The 26,037-nt window shown below is 43.5% G+C and overlaps 1 protein-coding gene across 1 annotated transcript in view; it reads left to right on the top strand.

Annotated features, from left to right (window-relative positions):
* BRINP2 (BMP/retinoic acid inducible neural specific 2) overlaps positions 1–26,037 on the top strand; it is a 48,991-nt gene that overhangs the window by 1,171 nt on the left and 21,783 nt on the right. The gene's annotated exons all lie outside the window — the stretch shown is intronic.

Here is a 26,037-nt window from a genome sequence, read left to right as displayed (position 1 = left end):
AATAAAACCAGAAAAATCATTTGTTCCTTTGGCAACTTCAGGCTGCTATTGTTAACCTTTGGCACAGGCATTTTTAGTCCGATGAACATACTGAAGTTTGGGGCGCTCTTGCTCTACGTGCCTTATGTACACCAGCTCCCTTAATCCTTACAACAGCCCTATGCTGGAAGAACAATTATTACCCGCTTTTTACACATGAGTTCAATGAGGTCCAGAGAAGTTAAGGAACTTGCAGAGGGGCACATGGCTTGTGAAGACTGGAGCCAGGATTAGCTTCCAAGTCGTCAGACTCCAGGGTCTGGGTTCTTAAAATATATTTAGAGACAAATTTTTTGTTGTTTCTGAGAGTTTTTTAAACTTCTGCAATGACCATGCAGTCTGTTGAGGGTAGTGTAGTGTCTCAGAAATAAGGTTTTAGGCTTTTCATCACTGGAAGACTCCCCAGTGGTAGGAGCAGTCATTTACAGAGGCAGTTCTCCTGGTACCTGATTCCCACACACGGAGGCAGACAGAGGGACAAGGTCAGGTGCCTGTGGGGCCGGTAAAGTCCTGCTCTCAGGAGCAACCCCCCCAGCTCTCCTGTCAGACCATTTCTCTTCCACCATGCTTGGATCTGGTTTGGTCTTGGAAGAGCTTGCCATGCACACTCTGCTTCAGGGGCTGTGGTTCTTGCCATCTTCCAAAGACTACAGAAGAAAGTTGCTAGAGCCCCTGAGGCAGGATGCCTCCATCTCCAGTTGGGTGAGGCCAAGCTAACACCTGCTCCAGGGAAGCTGAAGGAGCAGAAGAGGTTGACTCGACTTCCAATAAATGCATAAGAAACTGGACATGTGCCCTCCCCCCCGCAATTTCCTATAAGGTCATTCAGAATGATGCTTCCCTTTATTAAAGAATGTGTCTTCTTTAAGAGAGAAAATCTACCCTAGAATATATTTAAGCAGCAAATCCCTCTAGTCCAGGAAAACAAGATTTAATTTACCTTCGACTTTACAGTTCATCCCAATTTTTAGAAGCACTGTTATCAACAAATATATATATGTATCTATTTTAAGTATATTGGAACTGAAATGTCAGGTCGGGGATCCCAACACCACCATCCACTTTGAAGGGCTATAGGAACCAGAGGGAATAAACCATCATGTTTCCTCTCCCTCAGTAGATTTTTCTTCTCATGGAGTCCCAGCCCCAACCCGGCAGCCCCTGAATGCATGGGCGGCAGAGTTGGCCCATGGGGAATTTCTGTAATCACTTCTGTACCATCAACCGTTCTATCAGATGGTAATGGTTTCCTGATCATTTATGGTGACAAGCGCTTACACTGTGCCGTTTTGTTTCTCTGAGGTCAGTTATTGCATTGAACCTGCATTTGGGGAAACAGTAACCAGTCATTCTGACAGGAATGCAACCTTCTGATATGTGACCCTTTGGTGGGGCAAAGAGAGAGTGGTCACACAAGGCTGCTCCAGGAGCATTCTGGGAGTTTTGCCTTGAGTTGTTAAGCAAAATGGTGGATCCCTGGATACCGTTGTAGGGTTCTATGTTATCCCTGCGGGAATTCACTTTTATCCCTTCTGCTTTTGACTCTAGTAGCAGTTCTCTTTGGCAGATTCAAGACCTTGCTGACTCTGACGAAAGTGGTCACAGAAAACTGGCAAAATACACATTGAAGGTCATCCCCAATGACCAGAAGGACATTTTGTCTAGAAGGGTACAAGGAGGAAAAGCGCACAGAAAACGTCAGCCCTGGGTTTTGAACAATCAGCCTTTCATTCTTTTTTTTTTTTTTTTTTTAAGATTTTATTTATTTATTTGTCAGAGCGAGCACAGGCAGACAGAATGGCAGGCAGAGGCAGAGGGAGAGGGAGAATCAGGCTCCCTGCTGAGCAAGGAGCCCAGTGTGGGACTCGATCCCAGGATGCTGGGATCATGATTTAAGCTGAAGGCAGCCGCTTAACCAACTGAGCCACTTGGGTGTCCCTTTCATTCGTTTCTTTAAGAAAGCTTTCTGTATATACAATTCAGATGGTGTCCACCTGCGCCTTCCAGAGAAGAAAGGAGATGAACTGTGGTGGGAGAAGAATAAGGACTTTCCCATGGGGCAGAAGCACACAAGCTCTCTCCCACAGCAGGAGAGAGTCTCTCCTCTTCTTGGGTGTGAATAGATCATAACTAGCAAATGGAAAGGTTCTACTTAGCAAGGTTCTGCTTAACAGCTCAGAATCCCACCTGTTCTTACTTGGATATCAGTATGTGCTCTTAACTTTGGAAGGAGAACTGGTTATTCTAGAGAAGCTTTGGCCTCTAACTCTGGGCTCCGGGAGATTGTTGCTCTGTCCATTTCAAGTTTGTATTCCTGTAGGCTCAGGTGCTTTAGAATGAAGGTTCTGAAGCCAGATGGCCTGGGTTCAAATCCCAGAGCTGCAGCTTACTAGCTACGTATTGTTGGGCAAATTACTTAATTGCTTTGTTCCCCAATGTCCTTACTTATAAAATTGGGACAATAATAGTTGCCTACCTATTGGGGTGATGTGACAATGAAATTAGTTAATTGATGTTAAGAACCTACAACAATGTTTAATAGACATTACCCATTATTGGATCATCCTCAACAAATATTAGCCAACAAAAGAATGGTATTGAGATGAGAACCATGGGTGCTGTCTTTGTGATAATGTCTGCTGAGGGCTTCACACCAACAAGGAGAAAAAAATCATTCTCTTGCTTTCCTTTTCAAAGTATATTAATCTTTACCCCTCAATCGAGTTCTCTTTGGAAGAGGAAACCAAAGGATGAAGGGATCCTCTGTGGGGCATACACTGGTCACCACGGGTAAAAATCTTTCTTCTAAAGTCAGGGATTGCTAACAGAGCAGGCCTTCCTTAGGACATCATCCAGACGCCAGTCCCAGCCAGGGACTAAACAGACCATCTCAGAATGGCATTATTACAAGAACAAAGACAATATGCACCCTTGTTAAGCCTTCCTAAATAACAGGATGGGCTTGGCTATCACGCCCAGCTTTGAGCAAACTTTTAAGTTCCATTTGCCAACCTCTCACCATGTCCTCAAGTCCTGTTAGACCAAGATTGGAGAAATCAGCCCACTTCTCAGACCCTGTCTCTTCCCCATCATAAGAGTTTTAAGGGCAGAGATCTTGTCTCCAATTCCATTTGTGACCTCAATGCTCCCTCCCTTGCTTGACTCCATAGCCCCCACTAGGACAAAAACTTAAGTGCTCAACCTCTCCCAGCAGCACTGGGAAGCAGATGGGGGCTATCAGGGCCCAAGACAGTGAGACGGACTTGTTCAAGGTCGGAGAGGTAGCCACTCACAGCCAGAAATAGCACTCAGGGCTCCTGACTTCGAGTCTCCTACTCATTACTCTAGACCATGCCACTTCCCTCTGACTGGTAAGTGCATCTTCATCATACCACGCAAGCTAATCAGGCACCTAAATTGAGCTGATGCAAATGTAAATATGGTTTCTCGAAACACTCTAGCGGTAATGTTCCATTCTCTCCTTGCTACAAATCAAAGTAATGAGCAGTCTGTTTTTTTTTTATTTCTTTTTGTATTAAAGCTTTAATAGAGAGATAATCATGGGATTGGAAAAAATCCAAGCCACTATGATGAAACGCTTGAAACTCGGAAAGAATAAATTAAAATTAAGAGAGAAAAGTTAGAAATCATACAGAACAATGAGCATAATATGGTGGTTGGGAGAAAAGCAAAGCTAGATGTAATTCCAAATTATTGATCTTAGTCATTATTACCCCCATTTCTGTCTGCTGTGCTTTTTTAGAAAAGAAAGGTCTAGGGATACATTAGAAGCCTTTTGGGAGGAAAACAAACAAAAATGAAATTAAATAGGTATCTTCCTTGACAAAAAAGGGTATTATATTTTGATCATATTCTGAGCAAATATTGCCACTTTTGAGAACCAGAGTAGGACAAAACTGAAAAACAAGAGAGTGGAGTGATACCCAGAGGCTGGTACCATTGAGGCAGGCATGTGTTTTAGCAGTTGCATCTGGAAACATCTAATAGGGCGAGCAGGGATAGAATCAGATGATGTAAATGAGGGCAGTTAGGGCAAAAGAAACTTCCAGCAACAGGCACTGGAGAAAATACAAGAAAATACAATCTTTGTGCAGTTCATCAGGAAGAGAAGTAAGATTTGGCAACAGCTTACATGTGAAAGAAGGGAGAAACAGGAACAACCAAATATTTGATCCATACTTCTCCAAGCCTGGTTGGTGCCCCAGCAGCATCCGCGTGCCTTGAGAACTTGTACCCATTGCAGGAGCCTGGGGCCTTACCCCAGACCCCCAGAATCGCAGTCTGTATTCTACCAAGAGCCCCAGGTGAAGAGTAGGACATGAAAGCTTGAGAAGTGCCCTCGCTGATTACACTAAGTGCTTGGGAGGCAGAGAGGAGAGCAGGGTGGACCAGGGTGGAGAAGGACAGAAGGCAGCATCCCCCATGATGCATTGCAGGGAGTGGGCTCTTTCTAGGGGATGTTATAAATGACATCGAGTCGTAGTCAAGGGAGGTGAAATTCAGGAATTACTAGCGCCAAGGCACATGAACTCCTAAGGATAGATCCAGCTGCTGGGAGAAAAGTTTACAAGCAGAAAAGGCTGGAGGGCCTAGAACCAGCCTGTGGGGGCCTCCCGGGAGAGGGAGAGGTGAGGAATGGATAGCAGCCGTGGAAGCACTCACACCGGGGGAGCTCCAGACCTGATTGAGCAGCTGAACCACGTTTCTCGGACTAACAAATGCCGATTTGGATAAACAGTGAACCCTGGGAGAGGCACCGTCTCCAATTAAGAGATCACAATCCACATAAATAAGCGGCGACCAAAGGCAACCTGAGTCCGCCTGGGTAAATCCCCGCGATTGCCTAAGCGCGCAGCACAGCGACCGAGGTAGCTAAAGGCCGTGTTACTGCTCAGCGCAGGGGAAGCTGTGACTCCTGGGGTGGGGTGAGGTGGGGGGTTGGCCCTGGCAGGAAGGAGGTGAGCTCTCCCGGAGAAATGGCCTCACGCAAGGGAACCACTTGATCTCCCAACTTCTCACGGGATCTATATTTTGACTACGAGGGAGTTCGTCGGGATGGAAGGAGGTAAGTGAATGGTGTACAAACGAGGGGGAAAAAAAGAACACAAATTAGAGCAAAATCAGAGGCAGATGGCAATGATGAGCCTGCGGTCCTGGTCACAGGCACTGTTTCTCCATCCGCAGGTGAGGAGGTAGGAGGGGGACACAACACCACGTTGAGAATTTACTTTGACCACGAGTTTGGTGCCGCCTGAGTGTGAGGACCTCTGACCAGGGTGTCTGTGTGAGTGCTCAGCCCGTGAGAAGATGGTGAGCTGTGCTGGGAGACCAAGAAAGCCACTGGGTTTTTTGTTGTTGTTTGTTTTTTAAGATTTTATTTATTTGACAGAGATCACAAGTAGGCAGAGAGGCAGGAGGAGGCAGCGGGGGAGGGGGGAGCAGGCTCCCTGCTGAGCAGAGAGCCAGATGTGGGGCTCCATCCCAGAACCCTGAGATCATGACTTGAGCCACCCAGGGGCCCCGAAAGCCACTGGTTTATGCTGAAAATCCAGCATTGTTTATGCTTTAAAAATCAGATGCAGGGTAGACTTACCACACTGTGTTTTTTGCTCCCTTGGTCCTCTTACAAGTATTTATGGAGATGCGTGCATTGCATGATTCAAGGCATTATGGCAAGCTAGAAAAGAGAAAACAGGGTTCTGCTGATTTCTAGGAGTTCGGTGGCCCCATCTGAGTGACAGTCCACATGCCGGAAAACAACTCGGACTGTAGTATCTCAAACATCAGGGAGAAGGCATCTGGTACCTTCTCCATGACTGATGGACAGATTTGGCCCACAAATGCCATGTCAGAATGAATTCTCAGGATGCCAGTCCCAGGTTCACCGAGGACAAAACAACTCTTGCCTCCGATTTTCTTATGTCCTTGAGGGGGGTTATCCAGGTTGTCTGCCCCGGCTTGAAGCAGGATTACAAAGATGGCCTGTGAAGAGACAATGTAAAAATACAAAACATGCAAGAAATGGAGGGAAAATCCAGGATGGCCAAGGGGAGGAAAGCAAGATCAGTTCTGTTTTCAGATGCGATTTAATAGCAAGATCTCGAGTCAGTCGGGCAGAGAAAAAGAGGATTAATTTTTGCTTCCAGAAATAATTAATTTTATTCATGAATGAATTGCTACTTAGAGCCGTGCCCATGTAGAGACGAGGGAGGTAGGCTTCAGGTTTCTAGCTGACACAGACACAGAGATGCAGGCAGACGGGGACACTGGCTGGTCATGTGGTCTTTTCCTTTTCCTTTTTTCTCCTCAAGAGAAGAGCTTTTTCTGGGTCAGGGATTCTCATTTTTTTTTTCTTTATTCCGCTTCTGCCACATTTATCCCACCTCAGGGCTTCCCACATCTCCCACAAGAAAATTATTTCAGTCCGTGTTGCTGAGAACAGTGAGTGGCACGTGGCGGGCATCTCTTCATTCAGCATATTTATGGCGCACGTGAACGTGTGGGCCTCTCCACAAGTGCTGGGGGCACAGCGGGGGAGGACACGTGGCCCACACCTAGAGGGCTCTGCCATCCAGGTGGACTCCCTGGAGGGGGTGTTTGGAGGCCAGGGGGTGTGTGATGCAGTACAGGGGCCGCCTGGGAGGTTTGGTTCCCACACCAAACCTCCATCTCCTCCTCCAGGACAGAAGCCGGTGAGCACACTCCCCAGGCGCTGGGGGCCGAGGAGAACACATGTATTACCATCAAGCTGGGCGAGAGATGAGGTTTTGGACCTGAGTCACAGACGGGATCTGTCTCCCCACAGTCCATCCCTGGCTCAAATTAGAGACAAATGGGAGCCTGCGGGTGTGCTCGACAGACTGGCCCAATCGTCAGTGAAGCCTGTAGAGAAGGCAGGCTCGGCAGGTGGTCTCTTGGGGGAGCTGCACCAGGGCTAGCTGGGAGGGGGGGCTCTCCGAGGGACGGTCCACTGCGGGGCACTGGGTGTCCGGAACTTTCAGTGAGCAGGGGTCTCAGCTCGGCATTGAGCACACAGCATCAGAGCGTGGACCACCCGACAGCCGGCTCTTGCCAACCTCGCTGCTTTCCCCGTGGGACCGAGGGGGCAGGGGCAACGGAAAGAGGGGTTTCTGAGAGGGCAGATGCACTGGCCCAAATATCTCCTTAGCTTGGGAAAGAAAGCACATATTCCCTCTACTATGAAATATTAGTAAAATTAATAATAATACCTCTCTGTTGAAGGTTCATTACATGCCCCACATTTGGCTAAGTAATACATATCATATATGTATGATTGAGATATATATGTGTGTATGTATATATAGTATATAGACACACTGCAATTATCATAATGAGAAACCTACAAGGGAGGTGCTCTCTGTGTACATATATGACAGATGGAGACACTGAGTTTTAGAGGATGTCCTACAGCTGGTAAGAGGAAGAGCCAGCACTCAGCCCATACAATAGAGGATCTGACTATGAAATGCTTATTGAATCAAATACGTAATTTGAGCCCAAGATTCTTAACCAGCCTCCAGTGGTAGCCACCTGTGCTCTCTGCCCCTCCTGCTCTCCTTCTGGCATTCCAGCAGGTCTTTGGGACTCAGAAGAAGGGCCTCAGGGGGGCTCCGCAGGGCTCCGCTCACTCAGAGATCCTGTAGTCCTCCGTTTCCACCGTTCTCCATCTGCGCTTGGGCTCTGGGGAACCCTAAGTGGGAGGAAGCTGCAGATGAATCTTCCTGCAACAATTCACCCCCAGCAAATTCTGTATGTGTCGGCTTTACACTGTCGGTATATTTCTAGAAGGGTGCAGTGTAAATTAAATTTCTGTAAATCGAATCCTCTACTAGAGGGACACTTAATGCTATTCCAAAACGCAGTATCTTATTTTTTGCCTGGCAATGGCTTATAAAAATTCAGTGTTAAGTAAGTCTGTAGTTCCTGACTTTAGGAACACATGGCTACTGATTCATAAGCACACATACCCCTTGGAAGTTTCTTCTGTTTCAAGGGATAGTTTCAGAAATCCAGAAGAACCCTTCGGTGATGCAGATCACCTCTGCTTATTAGGATGGTTTGTCAACTTGCAGCGCCATGTGCCGACATGGGTGGCATAGACTTTGGGTCACTCTCCCTTCCCTTCGCGTCCACAGCGCACCACGGGAGCAGATGGAATGTGGGGCTGGGACTCCCTGACCAGTTGTGGGATTTGCGGGTGTACATGTGGGTAGATTAGGGCTGTTACCCCCAGGATGTGGTTTGGGGAAGATGAAGGAGTCTTTCCCCTCTGTACTTGTTTAATGCTCCCCGGTTCTGCCTCTGTACCATGCTCCTCCCTGAGCCCAGAAATGTGCCTCTTTCTCCCTCCCACGGCAAAGAACAATCAAGCTCTGAAGTCACCATGAGTCAGGGTGAGCAAAAGTCTCACTGGCCACACAGGAGGCTCTGGTGGGAGAAAAATGCGGTAGAGAGACCCGGCACTGCACCAAGTCCTTCATTATTAGCCCCGGGGCCTGGGAGAATTCTCATTGTCCTTGTGCACAAGAGAGCCTGTTCCTTACCTGGGGACCAGCTAGTGACGGAGGAGGGACAGGAAGGAGGACTCTTGGGGGACTGAGTTCTCCCAGATCCACGGAAGCCTGTAAACACCCTCGTGGGATGATCCCTCACCATGGTTGGTCTCCTAGTACCACAGTCAACTGTACGCCCAGTAAACCAGCCTGTGCTCAGCTGATTCTGTGTATGTTCTAGGCTGTGAGTCTGGCCAAAATGGAGAGGAAGGGAGGCTGTAGTCATCCCTGAACGTCCGCCTCTGTCCTCTGGGAACTCAGGCTCAAATGGAACTTGATAGGAGCAACATTAGCTATTGGGACGCTTGGGTGGTACAGTCTGTTGAGCGTCTGACTCTTGGGTTTGGCTCAGGTCATGATCTCAGGGTTGGGAGATTGAGCCCCACATCAGGCTCTGTGCTGACTGTAGAGTCTGCTTGAGATTTCCTCTCCATCTGCCTCTGCCTGCCCCGGCCCCCTGTACTCTTTCTTGCTCTCTAAAATATATATAATTTTTTTTTTTTTAAAGGGAAGAGGAAACATGGCTGTAGAGGTCAATAATACGTATTTTGCCTTCTGTTCCCACTAAGGAGGGCAGCGTCCATGTTGGTCCCTGCAGGTCAGGAAACCAAGTCTGGGAACCACAGATTCTGTGATCCGCCTGGGACACGGGAGCTAAGCTTAAAGGGGAATGACTGGAGAAGTCTCAAAGGCACGGGCTGGCAGAATGGTACCACGATGTTCCAATCTATTGATTAGAAGGAAACTTGAAAATCACCTGTTTTCTAGACAAATCCTCAGGGAGGTGGTCAACCAGCCTTGGCTTGAGCACTTCCATCCCACGTGTTCACTGAAGCCGATTTCCATGCAATAGCTGCAAACACCAGCGTGACCCTCTGACGCTGAATCAATCCTTCTTCCCCTAATTCCACTTATTGGTCCTGACTCTGCTTTCTTTTATTTCTTGACAGTAAGTCTACATGCCTCTTCTTCATGATAGGTCTTTAGATACTTGGAGAGCATTATTCTGCCTGACTTTTAAGACTTGCTGGCACTGTGTGACTTCTCTCCGGAAGTTCTCTCCCTCCTCCCCCTCCTTCACGTTGTAGCTCTCAAACCGTCCTTGTTTTTTTAGCCTAATGCTCCTTTTTCTATCTTTCTGCATAAGGAAAATATCACAGATTTACTTTGTCATAAGATTTTCTTCCAATTCTGGCTCCCAGGGAGCTAGCTTGCCATGCTCCTCTTCCAAAACACTCAAGGCTTTTGTCACGGAACGGGATTAGTGAAACATTCTGGACTTTTCTCATATCAGGCATTTTCCTCCTACACTTGTCACGTTCTAGGCAGCTCTCAAAGGTTAGTGATGGTTGTTCTCGGTCACAGGCCTCCCTCAGAAGATGTCGTGTCTGTGCTCTGGAACTGAAGCCCCATTGCTTCAAGAAAAGTTGGAAATATGTGCTGGGCTTACAGTGGATGAATACAGTTTGCTTGTTTGTTTGTTTTTTAAAGGTGTTACTTATTTAATTGACACACAGAGAGACAGCTAGAGAGGGAGTACAAGCAGAGGGGATGGGAGAGGGAGAAGCAGGCCTCCCGCTGAGCAGGGAGTTGGATGTGGGGCTTGATCCCAGGACTCTGGGATGGTGACCTGAGCTAAAGGCAGACCTTTAATGACTGAGCCACCCAGGCACCCCTGAATACAGGTTTTTCAGTCAAGTTAAAAGTAGGAGGAAAAATCCCTAACCTTTCTTTAGCTTTTCAAGGCACTGGATCCACCTCCCATTTGATTTGATTTTGGCCACTTAGATTTCATTTCTAATTTCATTTCTGTGGTAAACGCATAGCCGGAACTGTGTGCATTTCGTTTCTTGCTGCACTTAGGTCTCCTGTACTCTTTGCTGTGCTTCCCGAACTGGGAATGGTACAGCTACCAGACCACTAACTCCTGCCTCTTCCCCAGCCTCTCCCCGCATCTGGGTTGTGGCTTCCATCTCAGAGCGGCCCTTCAAAGACAGCCTCTGCTCTCCTCCCCTGGCTTCACTGTTTACCACCATCCTTTCCTCTCTTCTCCAGTCCAGCCTGCCTGAGGTCCTCCTTGGGGCCCTCTGTGCCCAAACGATAAAACCTGAATGCATTTTCTTGGCACAAATGTACATTTCTTCCTGCTACCTTTTGTTCCAGTCTCCCTAAACATCTCCAGATTCACCCAGATTAGGCTCCATGTGTCTTTCCATGTCCCACTCCCACGTCCTGCGTGGCTCCTTCCATTTTCTCTGCCCACCAAGCTCCTACTCACCTTTCAACCCACTTAAATATCCATCTCTCTGAAGACTTCTGTGGCTCCTGCAAGAGAGTTGGTTCTTTCTATGTAGGGTTCCCCATCAGTATGTTCACATTTCTGCTACAGAACTTATTTTGTGTATTTATTTACTTACTCTGACCTCCTTCAAGCAAAGAACATGTTTTATTTCGTCTTTTTATCTCCAGTTCCCAGTACGATGTCTGCCACATGTTAAGGCTATAATAAGAGAATGAAACCCCTCCACATGAGTAGGATGTTCTGGGACTGAATTAGATGGAAGGAGAAAACAAGTGGTCGAGGCTCCAGCCTCTAGAATCTTACTGTGAAGGTTTAAATTGCAGTTCTGCTACTTCTAGCTGTGGGAACTTGAGCAAGTTATTTTGCAACTGAGTTTCAGTTTTTCTCATCAGTAAAATGGGTAGGATAATAGGGCTTTCTTTATGGGGACTCTTTGGCAATCACTAAAATCCCACTTTGGTTTATTTCAAGATAAGTACATTATTCTTCTTATGAGGGGGTCTCCTGAGAATAAATATGGAACACAGTAGAGTGGGAAATCTTGGGAAGAGGGAAGAAGAGAAAATGCAGGGAGTTTGATTGAGAAAGAGGAAAGAAAGCAGGAGCAGTCCTACTCTATCAAATTCTTTCTCCTGCAATATCCAGACATTAATCAAATTTATCACTTAAAATCCACATTCCGCTCTCCCTAACTATAGCCTGAGTTAATCTATTCATTGATTTTATAGTTATAGATAGTTCAAAGTAAATCCTTCACAGTGACAGGTGCTTTTCCCTTAGAGCAGGACTCACACACTACGATTCTACAGCATAAAAACCAGGGGCTCAAAACTAACACCATCTCCATCTAGACTCAGAAGGCAAGAAAAAGAGACCCCATATGGGAATGTTACTGAGCTGAGGAGAAATGGGAGCATGGATGCTTGACTCCATAGACAATAAAATCAGGTAATTGAAAGAGCCCCTTATCAAGATAGGCAATAAAATCAAGAGTGAAGATTTTTTTTTTTTTTTTTTTTTTGCCAGGCTGGAATAGGAGATTGACACGATTGAGGTATTAGAGTGTGCTAACTGCTGGAACCAACAGTCCCCAAATCTCAGTGACGTAGTACAAGTTTATTTAATTATTTCCTTATTGCTCACGTCTGGTGCAGTTTATGAGCTAGTTAAAAGGAGGTGGCTTCATGAAATGATTCGAGACCAGGACCCCGTCCATCTAGTCACCCTCTGTCATCACGCAAGGCCTCGGCATCCTCCTCTGGGTCCTGGTGGACAAGGAAAGAGAGCGAGCGTGAGAGAGTTCATGGGAAGTCTCCTGGGCTGGGGCAGGGTTCACCGCCTGCTGGCCAGAACCCAGTCACGTGATTGCATTTAAATGCGGAGGAAACTGGGGAAATTTGTGTATCTGTGAGCCCAAGGGGAAGGTAGAAATTGCTTAAAGAACACTTTCCAAGTCTCTGCCAAGAGGGATGGAATGCAAGAAGGTGGTGAAGTCCAAAGCCCCAGATTTAAGTCCAAAATGCCTATTTCACCAATATAGGATATAGATGGTCCGGCTCAGCAATTAAAATAAAAACAAAAATCTAGGGCTGGAAAAAAATGGAGGAGGGGTGGGAGTCTGGTTGACTATGAGATTACGGTTAGCCAAGAATATTTTTGTCTTCAAAAAAAAAAGAATGCTATTGTGTCAATTCTGTTTTAATAAAACAAGTGAAAGGATTTAAATAAATTTACTGTGTAAATACTAAAACAAAAGGAATGCAGTATTCAGGTGTGTTAATAAAGGAAATATATTTCATATATATATGAAAGATCATAAACTATCTTCAGTTTTGGTAAGCTCTGTGACCTTGACTAAGATGCTTATCTGCGTCTCAGCTAGCTCCACTATGAAATAGGACTGAACTTGTGTGTATCAATTAACTGTTGCCATAATTATGGACATAAAAATAACCCCCAAACTCATTTTACAGCAATAATAACCTTTCCCAGTCATGCATCTGTAGATTGGCTGAGTTCAAGTGCTTCAGGCTACAGGTGTGCAAGGAAGCCGTTTGGTGTTTTCTCCAATGACGTTTGTCATGGGTCTCAGGCTGCAAGAGAGTACTGGTGGGTGGGAGGGAAAGCGATTCTCTTGGCCGGGGCAGGCAAGCAGGAAGAAGAGTGAAAATAGGCAATGCCTCTTTGGACCCAGAATTGGTACCTCTTCCTTATGTCTGTCTTCGTTTGTCCAGAAGGAAGTCAGGGAGCCAAGCCCAGTATTGCTGGGGGAGGCAATGAGGTCCATCCGTCTGAGTGACTGATACCGTCAAGTCCCATATCAAAAGGCATTCTTTCTGATCCAAGCGAGAATGAGGACTTGATCTACCGCAGTGACATTTGCAAGATTGTGGCAATGATGAAAAAAATATGGAAAGCACCCAGGACTGTGCCTGGTAGCGCAGGGGCTCAGTAGAGACACAATGAGGATAGTTATGCTGATGATAATGATGTGTTCAGAAATTGTATCCTGTACTCTCCATGGCTCAGAGCTCAGCTACTGAATTGTGTTTAATTTTGGTTGCCATCTTTAAAAAGAAACACATTAACAAGCTAGATTAAAGGCAGAGAAGGTTTAGGAGAAGGGCCTAGGAATCTAGAAACGATTGCAGGAACAAAAAAAATATTTAGTCCAATTAAGAGTGGCTCATATAAAAAGCAAATGCCCCCAAATTCCAGAAAGGCGATCTCATTGCGAAGGAATGAACTTGTCAAATAATGGAAGGAGCTGCTAGTCAGGGGGAATTCTCTTAGAGTGAGGTAGCTGACAGGAAGCCCACGGACGTGTGCTGTGGAGAAGCATGGCACGGGCTGTCCGCTTGCTGAGCAAGCACAACGGGAGCCCCAGAGTGGTGAGCGGAGCCATTTTCTCCACAGTTGAACAGATGAGCTGTGGGGAGCAGGTTGGGAGGTCAAGGCAGAGCAGAGGTTTCTGTGCCTGAGAAAACAGATCTTAGCTCCCTCTTCACTTCATCCTGGTCTCAGAGAGTCCCCGGCCCCTCCTTCCAAGGAGTGTCGTGCTTCATGTGGTTCTACAAGCATGCTGCCTTCTGTGTCCTCTCGGAGCCCCGGACCCCCACGGGAGACTTGGCAAGCAGTGACCTCGTCCTCCTCCTTTAAGCTTGAGTCTCCCCTCCCCATTTCTCCCAATCAGCCTTAATTAAACTGTTTGAAAGCTACAGCTTGATTTTAATTAGAGCAAAATTGGGAAGATTAGAATGAAATTGGCCAATCATTGTTTACGGGCCGTTGTTTGAGAACACAGCAGGCTGCGAAATTACCTACACGCTAGGCTTCTTGGATTTTACCAGAGCGCGGGAAGAGCGGGACACAGCGGCTCTGGGGGAGGGCCGGCCTCACCTCTGCCCTTGCTCCTCCTCGAGTTGCAGGGACCGAGATCTTATGTTACCAAAGGGCTCCGGGATTGAAGCCTTCCTGCCTTGGAATTACTCCTTGGTCTACAAGGCCAAAGAATTTTCTGGAAAGTAGAACAGAGGTATGCAGAGGTCCCTGAACTTGAGCATGGGTCATAGACCCATTCATAGCATGGTTCAGGTTCTTGTCAGACTCTACCACTCATGAAATGAGATGGGTCCCCCCCCTTTTTTTCCTTCACTTTCTCTGTCTCTTCCTTTTTAACCTATAAAAGGTGAAGAGTAGAGTCATGAGATTTCTACTTCCTCTTTTCCAAGGTTTTTTTCTTGTATAGGTAAAATAGTTGAGCTGGTGTGAAAATTGTGTATGAATTTTTTTGGTAAAAAAATGAAAGGAAGGCTCTCCACCAATGTAAGAGATTATGGTTTTTATTATAATTTCTTTTTATAGCTCAGATTAATCATGTCTTATTCATTATGGCAGTAAAGGCTCTAATAGCTAAGTACATTACAGTAATCTGTTGTTGAGATAGAAATCTCCTGATGATGTGATGTGTCTAGAAATACAGCCTTCTGTACTGGAGCCAAAACATGTTATATCCCTTGGCCCCTAAAATGTCCGGCTAACCAATGTGGAACCATCTTAGCTGACTCACTGAGGTAAATAACTCTGTGGTGGACTGAGTTCTGTGGTGGGGGCAGTGGCCCCTGAGAAGAGGTATATTGGCAGGAGGATAAAGAAAAAGTAGATTTCTTTGTATCTGAGGCTCTTCAGGAAAATCAGTGGTCTTTACTGAGATTCCTGTGTGAAAGTGGCAAGTCTCAAGCTAGCTGGGGAAAGGCAGCTCTCTGAGAGAAATGCGAGCTCTAAGAACAAAGACGTTTGCATTTATCCAGAACTGGTTGGTATGTGAGAAAATTTCCCACGGTCGTTGGTTGACAGTTTACATAAAAAGTAAAGTTACAAGAAAAATGATGAGAAAGCTATTTGTGTCTTTGGCCAATTCATCTTTTTTTGCTCCTGAGTTCTTCAGTATTTTAGTCAATGACCTGTCCTGTGTCTTCCTTCATTTTTCAAGGAAACCCAGTCATACATATTTTTTTTTCTTACAAGTATGAACCATACCCCAAACAACCTTTTCGAGAACAAGAACCTTTCAGCATGGCAGTCTCTTTGAAAACTTCGGGTTGGAGGAGGGTGCTCCCCAGAAGGGGTTGTTGGAAGTCTATCAGGAGGGGCAAAGAGGGGAGAGGGGCAGCATTTCCTGTCCTGACAGCCTACTCTTTCTGCCATTGTTTGCAAAGTGGTGCTTAGATGTGGGCATCCTGGGCCCCACAGCTGTCCTAGGACTTCTCTGCAGCCTCTCTGGGAGTCCCCAAACCTATTCTGAGAACTGCCGCCTCAGTGAGCATGTGATGATTGGTTGGCTCTGCTGGAAACGGTATTGATTGTTCCCCAGGAAAGCCAGCCTGGGGTCTAACTCAGGAGGAACAGATGGGCTCCTAGCACTCGGGGACACCCTGACACGGGCATGGGGTGACGCCAAGCCCGCAGGGGGTGTCACGGCAAAGGGGCTGCGTAGGGCTGCCTACTCAGGATACAGAAAATGTGACTTTCCTAATGACAGCTGTATCGGTGGCCTTGGAAATGAACGTGCATCCCACACAGAAATGGAAAGCTAGGTCTGTTGGAAAACGGGTAACAACGAACACAGCTCTTAGCCTAAGGTCTCAGCACAAGTGCCTTTATTGTGGGCCGTGGTATTCATTGTCACCAGATTTCAGTCTCCTTAAGGTATAGTTTTTGGTTTTGTTTTGAAACCATGGGTTTCTTTCTAGAACGCTCTCTCTCCCTTGAGACTTCTCAGGGAGGGGGGTTTCATAGGTAATGTGTCTTCATGGGGGCTGGATCAATGTTCTCAGTTTACAAGCCAGCAAAGTGGTGCTTCAGTGCTGAGCTGCTGGAAACAGGCCCCAGGATGGAGGACCCCAGCTGTGTTCTTTCTGAGTCTTTCATCGCCGGGAGCATGGGGCCTGGCAGGGGAGCGCGCTTGCTGGCAGAATTCTTGCTGACCTCTTATCACTTGGAGGAACACGGTGCTGCCGCGTGGTTGGTGACATTAGAGGTAGTAGCTGTGACTTGGAGGCATTCTTTGTTTCCATCTTTCAAGCGAGGAGCGTCATCAGAGACCCTCCTGCTTCAAGCTTGGCTGTGGTTCAGCTCTTCTGTTACAGGCTCTTGGGTTCTGGGAAAATCCCTAAATTCATGTACAACCGGAAACATCCTTGGTTGGCAATCTGGACCACGAGCGTTAAGCAGTTTGGGACAAAGATAACTCTGATCATTGCAGAATGTAGAGAGATTTTGGATCACGGCCGCCGTGTTCTCTGTGTTGGTGTGGACAGCTGCCGTAGCGTGCTGGTATTGCCTGGATCATACCTTTCCTAAATTTTGTTTTGGTTGTTACCAATGATTGTTATCGGTGTGGCAACCCTTTGGCAGAAGTGTGTGTTGTTCACGCTAGGCGAATCTAGAGTAAGACGGGAAATGGAGTAAACTTCTGCTGGTTGTAGCAGCTTCCCTATGTGCGGCTGGGAAGCCCTTGCAGGGAGAGGACACATTGGAGAGTTTCTGGTCACCCTCTGGCTTAGCCTGTGAGCCCTGTCGTGGTCTCTGCTGTTCTAAAGGCACTTTGCACGGGGGCTTCACTCCCGTGTGAGATGTTTGCTCTCTCAGACTGCTTACTGCGCAACAAACACAGTGGGAGAAGATTTTAAGAGAAATGGCTAAATTGAAATGGAGATTTACTTGATGTCTTAATTGAAACAAAGATGATGGCTTAATTGAAGTAGTGTGTGTTAATATAATTGATATATAGAAAACATCCTTTTCCTAGGGAAAAAAAAAAGAGCCTTGATTATTTTATTACTGGAAAAAAACCTGCTAAAGGAGAACTCGGAAGTGAACATTTATTCTCTGAATAGCTCAGGCTGCCTTCCAGTAGTGCCTTCTGAGGCTTTCAGATGCTGGAAAGAACCAGGTTAATAAGTTCTGTAAGTACATTTTTACTACTTTCTGGCTCAAACTCCTTTCACAGATGTTTTCCCCATTATTTTGATTCAATGAAGGGCCCCAAAGGGCAGGGAAGAAACTTAGTGAAGTAGGTGAGAAAACCACTGGGCATCCCCAGAGCCTGAGCCGTTATGCCGGCAGCCAAGGCCTAGGCCAGATTCTCGGTGGACACCCCAGTACAGTTCACAGAAGCGGCTTTTTTGTGTGTGGGGGGGTTCAGATATAGTTTCCATCCTTACGTATCTATTCTTTCTCCAATGAAATTCTCTCTTCCCCCCCTCTCTCTCTCATTCACACACACACTCTCCTCCACTCACACAATCGTGATTACCCTTTTGAGAGTCACAGGGTAGGTAGGTAGCATGGTGGTGAACACTGTAGACTCGGAAACCACACATCCTGTGTTTAAATCCTGACCCTGTCACCAACTGGGTGTTTCCTGTTGGGCAAATTAGCTTACCCGTGCCTCAGTTTCCTTATCCGTAAAATGAGGTTAATGATCTTCTCCCCCTTATGGGGTGTTTTGGATATCATATTGGTTAATACTTGTTAGATGCTTGGAATGCCTGGCGCGTACTAAGAATTCATTAAATGTAAACCATTATTTTTTATTATTTGCTCATAAAATGCTTCCTAAGACAGCATTGTTCATTTTTCTGAGTCATCTGTTATTCTGTGTTATGATGTCCTGAACAGCCATAGGAGCTGAAATCAGGCCTTTATCTTTGATTTCTCCCATGACACCCTATGTATGGACTTGATTTTTAACTAGGTCTCGATTTCTCCTTCTGCAAATGGATGTATTAAAACCACCTGAAATCCAAAACGGTTTGCTTCAGTGTATATGTTACACTGTGTTTGGGATATATGGTAAACTCATGTGTATATAGATAACTAAAGGAATGAACTGTTCCAGGTAATGAGATGTTTTTGTTAAAAGATAGTAAACTTAGTAAACTTTTAAAAATAATTAGAATACCAGGGCACCTGGATGGCTCAGTGGGTTGAACCTCTGCCTTCGGCTCAGGTCATGATCTTAGGGTCCTGAGATCAAGCCCCGCATCGGGCTCTCTGCTCAGTGGGGAGCCTGCTTCCTCCTCTCTCTCTCTCTCTCTCTCTGCCTGCCTCTCCACCTACTTGAGATTGAAATAAATAATATCTTTTAAAAAATAATAATTAGAATACCATAAAATACACTTAATCTCCACAGAGGAAAATCGTGTTCTCGAAACAGCAGAATGGTGTTGACTTGGGTTTTAATCTCAGCCCCACCACTTACTGTGTAACTTCAGGCAAATGACTTTCCTAACCCCTCTGGGTCTCACCGTTGCTGTCATCACCGCCATCATAGCACCGGGGGAGGGGCCGGACACTAGCTTTCTGTTCTGATTCTGGTACCAGCTGGGTATATTGTTTTAAGCAAACCACTTCTCTCTCTGTTTCATGGTTTTTCTCATAACATAAGAGGAGTGACTAGACCTTAATTGGTGTGCCTGCTGGCTCCTGCCGGCACTGCAAATGGCTAAGGATGGGTGTGAGTTTGGACAGGTTTGTCCATATATTGACCCATTTAGCCCCTGGGGCGACTGGGCAAAGTCCAAGGTAGCAGGACTTCCTGTGCTTGGTCTCCTCAGTTCTGGTCCCAATGCATCACATGGAGAATTTTCAATGTAACATGAAAAAATATTGGCAGATAGTACTAAAATGTTCCTTCTAATTTGAGCAGTCGAAATTTCCCTCTTGGTAGTTGTGTGAAATCAGGTAAATTACTTAGCTTTCTAAGCTTCCACAGCCTCATTCATTTAAATAATAGATGCTCAAAACTCTCTTTGGTTTGGATAAAATATATGATTTTCCAAGTCTGATGCTGGACAAAAAGATAGGAGGATTAAGGAAAAGTGCATGACTTTAAAATTGTTACTTCTTTTGGTGACCTTGAACATTACGAGTGTGACAGAAGTTGTTGTTAGACCCATTGTAGGGGTTGGGGCTGCTGATCATTAACATTGGGCATAAAGCAGAACAGAGTCTGAATGGGGGCACTGTACTCACTGGACTTCAGAGTGTGGACTGTGGGTTCAGAATGTGCCCCAGGGTTTGAAAGGTATCCATGTCTGCTGAAGACAATGGAAGAAGGCCTTGACTCAGTTTACCAAAGCATAAGAAAAATGCCATCTGTGCCTGATTTATGTATAAACAGTATATAAAATCATGCCTGTAAATTACATTTTTATAAGTCAAATCTAATTTTCTCATTGATATGCATACACATTTAGGATACTTTACTTCCATTTCAGATCAATCACTAATTAGTAGTCGCATCTACGTATTCCCATGCTGTAGCATTTTCTTATCTAGTCATCAATAATTTCCAAACAGTGAAAGGATTAGGAGAGCGATGACATAAAACAAGTGAATTTAATTTAAATAAAATAAATGAGAGAATCTCCCAGTCATTTAACAAAAGCCTGGGTGGCTCAGTGGGTTAAGCCGCTGCCTTCGGCTCAGGTCATGATCTCAGGGTCCTGGGATCGAGTCCCGCATCGGGCTGTCTGCTCAGCGGGGAGCCTGCTTCCTCCTCTCTCTCTCTGCCTGCCTCTCTGCCTACTTGTGATCTCTCTCTGTCAAATAAATAAATAAAATCTTAAAAAAAAAAAAGTATATTACTAACAGTATGAAAGGTTAGAACTTGTAGTATTGCTCTATTGCTGTTAAGACCGAAAGGATCAATCTTGCCCTCATTGAGTTTTTGTTTTACTGGGAGAGGAAGAGAATTAAAAAATGTATTATGTTGGGTAGTAATAAGTGCTAAAAAAAAAAAAAAAAGATAACTAAAGCAGAGCATGGAGACAGAGAGTGAGAGAGAAAGAGGATGTTCTTTTGGATGGGATGGTCAAGGAAAGCTTGTAGGAGGTACTGTTTGGCAGTCCTGAATGAAGGGACTGAGCACACCTTTTTTTATTTATTAAATTTCATTATATTGGGAACCACCTCTGTAGTAAGGTGATCTTTCTTTTTGGTGAGGGGCTTTGACCATTGTACGAAATTATGAAAACATGGAAGAACACCTGCTTTTTATTTCTTCTAGCAATCTAAATGATAGGATAGAAATTGTTTATTAGTTGATGAATATGGCCTACCATGAATCAGGGAGGCTCGGTTTGGTGTCAGATTCCAAATACAATCACCAAGACCCATGTCAAAAAGCTTACTGCCTATGCTTTCTTGGAAGAGTTTTTCTTCCAAGTCTTAAGTTGTGTCTTTAATTTGTTTTGAGTTTATCTTTGTGTATGGTGCAAGATAAGGGTCTAGTTTAATTCTTTTGCATGTGGTTCTTCAGTTTTGCTATTATCATTTATTGAGGAGACTGTCCTTTCCCCATTGTATATTTTTGGCTTTTTTGTCACAAATGAATTGACCATATATGTGTGTTTGTTTCTGGGTTCTCTGTTTTGTTCCACTATCGGTGTGTCTTATTGTTTTGTTTTTGTTTTTAGTTTCACAGGTAGAATTTAGTGATTCATCAGTTGCATATGATACCCAGTGCTCATTCCATCACATGCCCTCCTTAATGTCCATCATCCAGTTACCCCATCCCCCCACCCACATCCCCTCCAGCAACCACGTTTGCTTCCTTCAAAGAGTCTCTTATGATTTGTCTCCATCTGTTTTCATCTCATTTTTCCTTCCCTTCCCCTGTTTATCTGTTTTGTTTCTGAAATTCTGAATATGAGTGAAATATATGGTATTTGTATTTCTCTGATTTATTTCACTTAGCATAGATGTCAATGTGTTTTTAATGCCAATACCACATTTTGATTACTATAGCTTTGTTATGTAGTTTGAAATTAGGAAGTGTGATGACTTCCTAACTTTGTTCTTTCTTCTCAAGATTGCTTTGACTACTTGGGCTCTTTTGTGGTTCCACACACACTTTTGGATTTTTTTTTTCTATTTTATGGAAAATGCCATTGGAAATTTTATAGGGATCGTAATGAATCTGTAGATTGCTTTGGATCATATGGACATTTTAACAATATTGATTCTTCCAATCCATGAGCATAGACTATCTTTCCATTTATTTGTGTCTTCTTCAATTTCTTTCACCAATATATTATATAGTTTTCAGTGTACAGAACGTTCATCCTCTTGGTTAAATTTATTCCTTGTTATCTTTTTCTTTTTTTGCTATTTTAAATGGGATTTTTTTCCTTAATTTCTGTGGGGTTTTTGTTGTTGTTGTTATTACTCTATAGAAATGTAACTAACTTTTGTATATTGATTTTGTATCTTACAACTTTGCTGGATTCGTTTATTCTAACAGGTTTTTCTTGTGGAGTCTTTAGGGTTTTCTATATATAATACTTCTATATATAATACCATATCATCTGCAAATTGATGATTTTACTTCTTTCTTCCTGAGTTGGATTTTTTTTTTTAATTTTATTTAGTCATTTGACAGAGATCACAAGTAGGCAGAGAGGCAGGCAGGGGGGCAGGGAGAAGCAGGCTCCCTGCTGAGCAGAGAGCCCAATGCGGGGCTCAATCCAGTACCCCGAGATCATGACCCAAGCTGAAGGCAAAGGCCTAACTCCCTGAGCCACCCAGGTGCCCCAAGTTGGATGTTTTTAAATTCTTTTTCTTGCTTAATCGCTCTGGCTAGGACTGCCAGTACTATGTTGAATAAAATTGGCAGGAGTGGGCCACCTTGTCTTATTCCAATCTTAGAGAAAAAGATTTCAGCTTTTAACCATTGAATATAATGTTAGTTGTGGGCTTGTCATATAGGATATATATTATGTTGAGGTATATACCCTCTATATATTTTTTGAGAGTTTTTATCACAAATGATGTTGAATTTTCTCAATTGCTTTTCCTGCATCTGTTGAGATGATCATATGTATTTATACTTCGTTTTATTAGTGTGGAGTAGCACATAGATTGATTTGCAAATGTTGAACCATCCTTTCATTCTTGGAATAAGTCCAACTTGATTATGCTGTATAATTCTCTTTGTGTAATATCAAATTCAGTTTACTAATATTTTGTTGGGGATTTTTGCATGTGTATTTATCAGGGATACTGGCCTATAATTTACTTGTCTTGTAGTGTCTTTGTCTGATTTTGGTATCAAGGTAATGCTGGCCTTGGAAGTTTCCCCTCCTCCTCTATTTTTTGGAAGAGTTTGGAAAACATTGGTAAGAATTCTTTAAATGTCTGGTAGAATTCACCAGTGAAAGCCAGCTGATCCTGGACTTTTGTTTGTTAGGAGGTATATTATTACTGACTCAATCTTCTTTCTAGTAATTCATCTGTTCAGATTTTCTACTTATTCATGATTCACTCTTGGTAGGTTATGTTTCTAGGAATTTATCCATTTCTCATAGTTTGTCCAATTATTTGGTCAGTAATTGTTCATTGTAGTCTCTTGTGATCCTTTGTATTTGGGTGGTATTAGCTGTAATGTCTCCTCTTTCATTACCAATTTTATTTACTTGGGTCTCCTCCCTTTTTTCTTGGTTAGTCTAGTTAATGATTTGTCTATTTTAAAAACCTTTTCCAAAAACCAACTTTTGTTTTCATTGATCTCTTCTGTCATCGTTTTAGTCTCTATGCTATTCATTTCCACTTGATCTTTGTTATTTTCTTCTTTCTACTAACTTTGGGCTTAATTCATTGTTCTTTTTCTAGTTCCTTGAGGTATGAATTAGGTTATTTAAGAACTTCATTTTTTCTTCGTGTAGGCATTTATTTTTATAAACATCCCACTTAGAACTACTTTTGCTGCATGGTATTTGTATTTCCATTTCCATTTGTCTCAAGATAGTTTTTGATTTCTCCTTTGACCTATTGGTTGTTCAGGAGCATGTTGTTTAATCTCCATGTATTTGTGAATATTCCACTTTACTTCTCGCATTTTCTAGTTTCATACAATTGTGGATGAAAAAGATGCATATGATTTCAATCTTCTTACATTTATTAAAATTTATTTTCTGACTTAACATGTGATCTACCCCAAAAAATGTGCTAGAGAGGAATGTGTTTTCTGGGGCTGTTGAATGGAATGTTCTGCAAATATCTGTTATGTCCATCTGGTCTAATATGTCATTTAAAGCCAATGTTCCCTTGTTGATCTTGTCTGAATGGACTCATCCTTGTTGAAAGTGAGGTATTGAAGTCTCCTCCTATTGTTGAACTGCTGTTCATTTCTCCTTTCAGAGCTGCTAATATTTGCTTGATATGTTTAGGTGCTCCTACCTTGGTGCATAATTTACCAATGTTGTATCTTCTTGGTGAATTGATCCGTTTGTCAATATAGAATACCCTTCTTTGTCTCCTGTTACAGTCTGGCTTAAAGTCTGTTTTAACTGATATAGCTACCCCAGGTTTCTTTGGGTTTCCATTTATGTGGAATATCTTTTTCCATCCCTTCACTTGCTGTATAGGTGTCCTTAATACTGAAGTGAGTCTCTTGCAAGCAGCATGTAGTTGGGTCTTTAAAAAAAAAGTCTATTAAGCCACCCCATGTCTTTTGATTGGCCATTTGGTCAATTTAGACAGGAGATCAAGCAATTGTTCTGTATGCTGCAGTGGGATTTGGGATAGAAAACAGTTCGACAAATACCCTGTACTTTAAAGTTTGACATTTCCTGTACAATGGAAATAAATGATAATGTATTATTATGAACTTGCCTGCTTAGATAAATAAAGCCACACAATGGGAATCTTAAAAGACTTTGTTGGAACCTTGAATTATTAGTCGTCTTTTCTTTTGTTTCCCTGGTAATATTTGGCACATGCCCCTCCTCTCTGTCTTAGTTCCTAGAGTTAGATGAGAGAATTCTATAGCCTTAAATTGGGCATGGACTTTTATTCACTTATTTTGGAACTCTTTTATTTTTATGCAGCCCTATAATTTGTAGTCCATGGATTTGGGGAGAAAGACCAAGCTTCAGCACTGTCACAAAGAGCAGAGTTGGGATGGGTGAGAAGGTTGATAAGACTTTGCATTTTGTTGTTCCCTAATGCAGTGGAGCTGGTCCTTATGAATATAATGTGAAAGGCCATGGAAGAGTCCTTTCTTACTAGTGGATGTGATCCTTTAAATTTCATCCTAAGACAGACTCCTCTTGGAAATGTGTCCCCTTTAAAATACAGACATTTCAGTGAGGAGCAAAGCAAGAAGATTAAAAGTGTAGATGGGACTAGAAAGGAATTTCAGCATCTTGTATAATAGGGCTTCTTAGAAGGTGGATCCTCTTAGGTCTTTTCAGGATGTCCATGTTGACATCTGCTAATGTTGTGAAAACAAATCATCTTAATTTGGATAAAGGCAGTCTCACCAAAGGACACCAGTAGTCATGTATTTTTTAAAAATACTTTATTTATTTTTTTGACAGAGAGAGAGAGAGATCACAAGCAGGCAGAGAGGCAGGCAGAGAGAGAGGGGGAAGCAGGCTCCCCGCTGAGCAGAGAGCCTGATGCAGGGCTCAATCCCAGGACCCTGAGATCATGACCTGAGCCGAAGGCAGAGGCTCAACCCACTGAGCCACTCAGGCGCCCCAGTCATGTATTTTTTTTTTTTATCATTACATACTTGCACCTAAACACACACACACACGCGTGCATGCACACAAACATGCATGTTAGATTCATATAAGAAATATCCTTGAAGCAGTCAAGTTTATTCATTTTATTGGCTCTTGACCCTTGAGTACATGTCTTTTTAATATTTTGTATGGTGAAATGGAAAAATACACCTAAAGCACATTGGAGGCTTTGGAAGAGCGATGATTGTCTCAAGGAAAAAATGCTTTTGTGATTGAATTGTGAGCTCAACTAGCTGCTTTTTCATTGGAACTGAATTTTTCTTGAAAGAAAAACCATCAGACAAACTATTGTTATTTAGACTTTAGTGTCTGGCAAACATTTTCTCAAAAAAAAGGGGAGTGGTGAGGAATGAAGTAGGTTTACCTCTTCAAGGAAAACAACTAATATTTGTTGCCAATGATGAAATTTAAGCTTTCAAATGAAAATTAGAATTTTGGAAATTCTAATTTCCAAATTAGAATTTGGAAAACTCATATTTGTCATTATGAGCTTGGTAGCAGTTCCAATATTTAATAACTTTACTCATGAGATTTGTGGTGATATTAACAAATATGGTGTTATGCAATTATATAATGAAAAGTTCACAATGTGGAAGATCTGAATAATTCAGTGATCCCATATTTTTTCGATGACCAGTGAATGATGTTCCAAAATCCTGAAGGGTAAAAGGACACATTCAAAGTACAGTGTAGAACACCAGATTTTAATGTAACAGAGTTATGAAAAGTGCACTGAAATGGTTTCAGATTCCAGGCTGTAACTAACCTTTAAGGAATGACATTTGTTGAGTGAACAACAAATAGCCACAAAGAAGAATATCCACAATTATCACAACAGATTGAATGCAGAAGCAAATATGAGAATGCAGCTCTCTTCTGCTAAGCCAAATATTAGAGACTTGCAAAAATGCAAAGTAATACCACTCTTCTTGCTAAACTGGTTTTGTTTCAGGACATATGGTTATTGTAATAAAAATATGCTATTTACATTATATGTAATAGATTT

This window comes from Neovison vison, chromosome 10, assembly GCF_020171115.1.
Source record: "Neovison vison isolate M4711 chromosome 10, ASM_NN_V1, whole genome shotgun sequence".
NCBI classification, from domain to species: domain Eukaryota; kingdom Metazoa; phylum Chordata; class Mammalia; order Carnivora; family Mustelidae; genus Neogale; species Neogale vison.
Note: the sequence above shows the minus strand (reverse complement) of the source record. Positions and strands in the feature narration are given on the sequence as shown.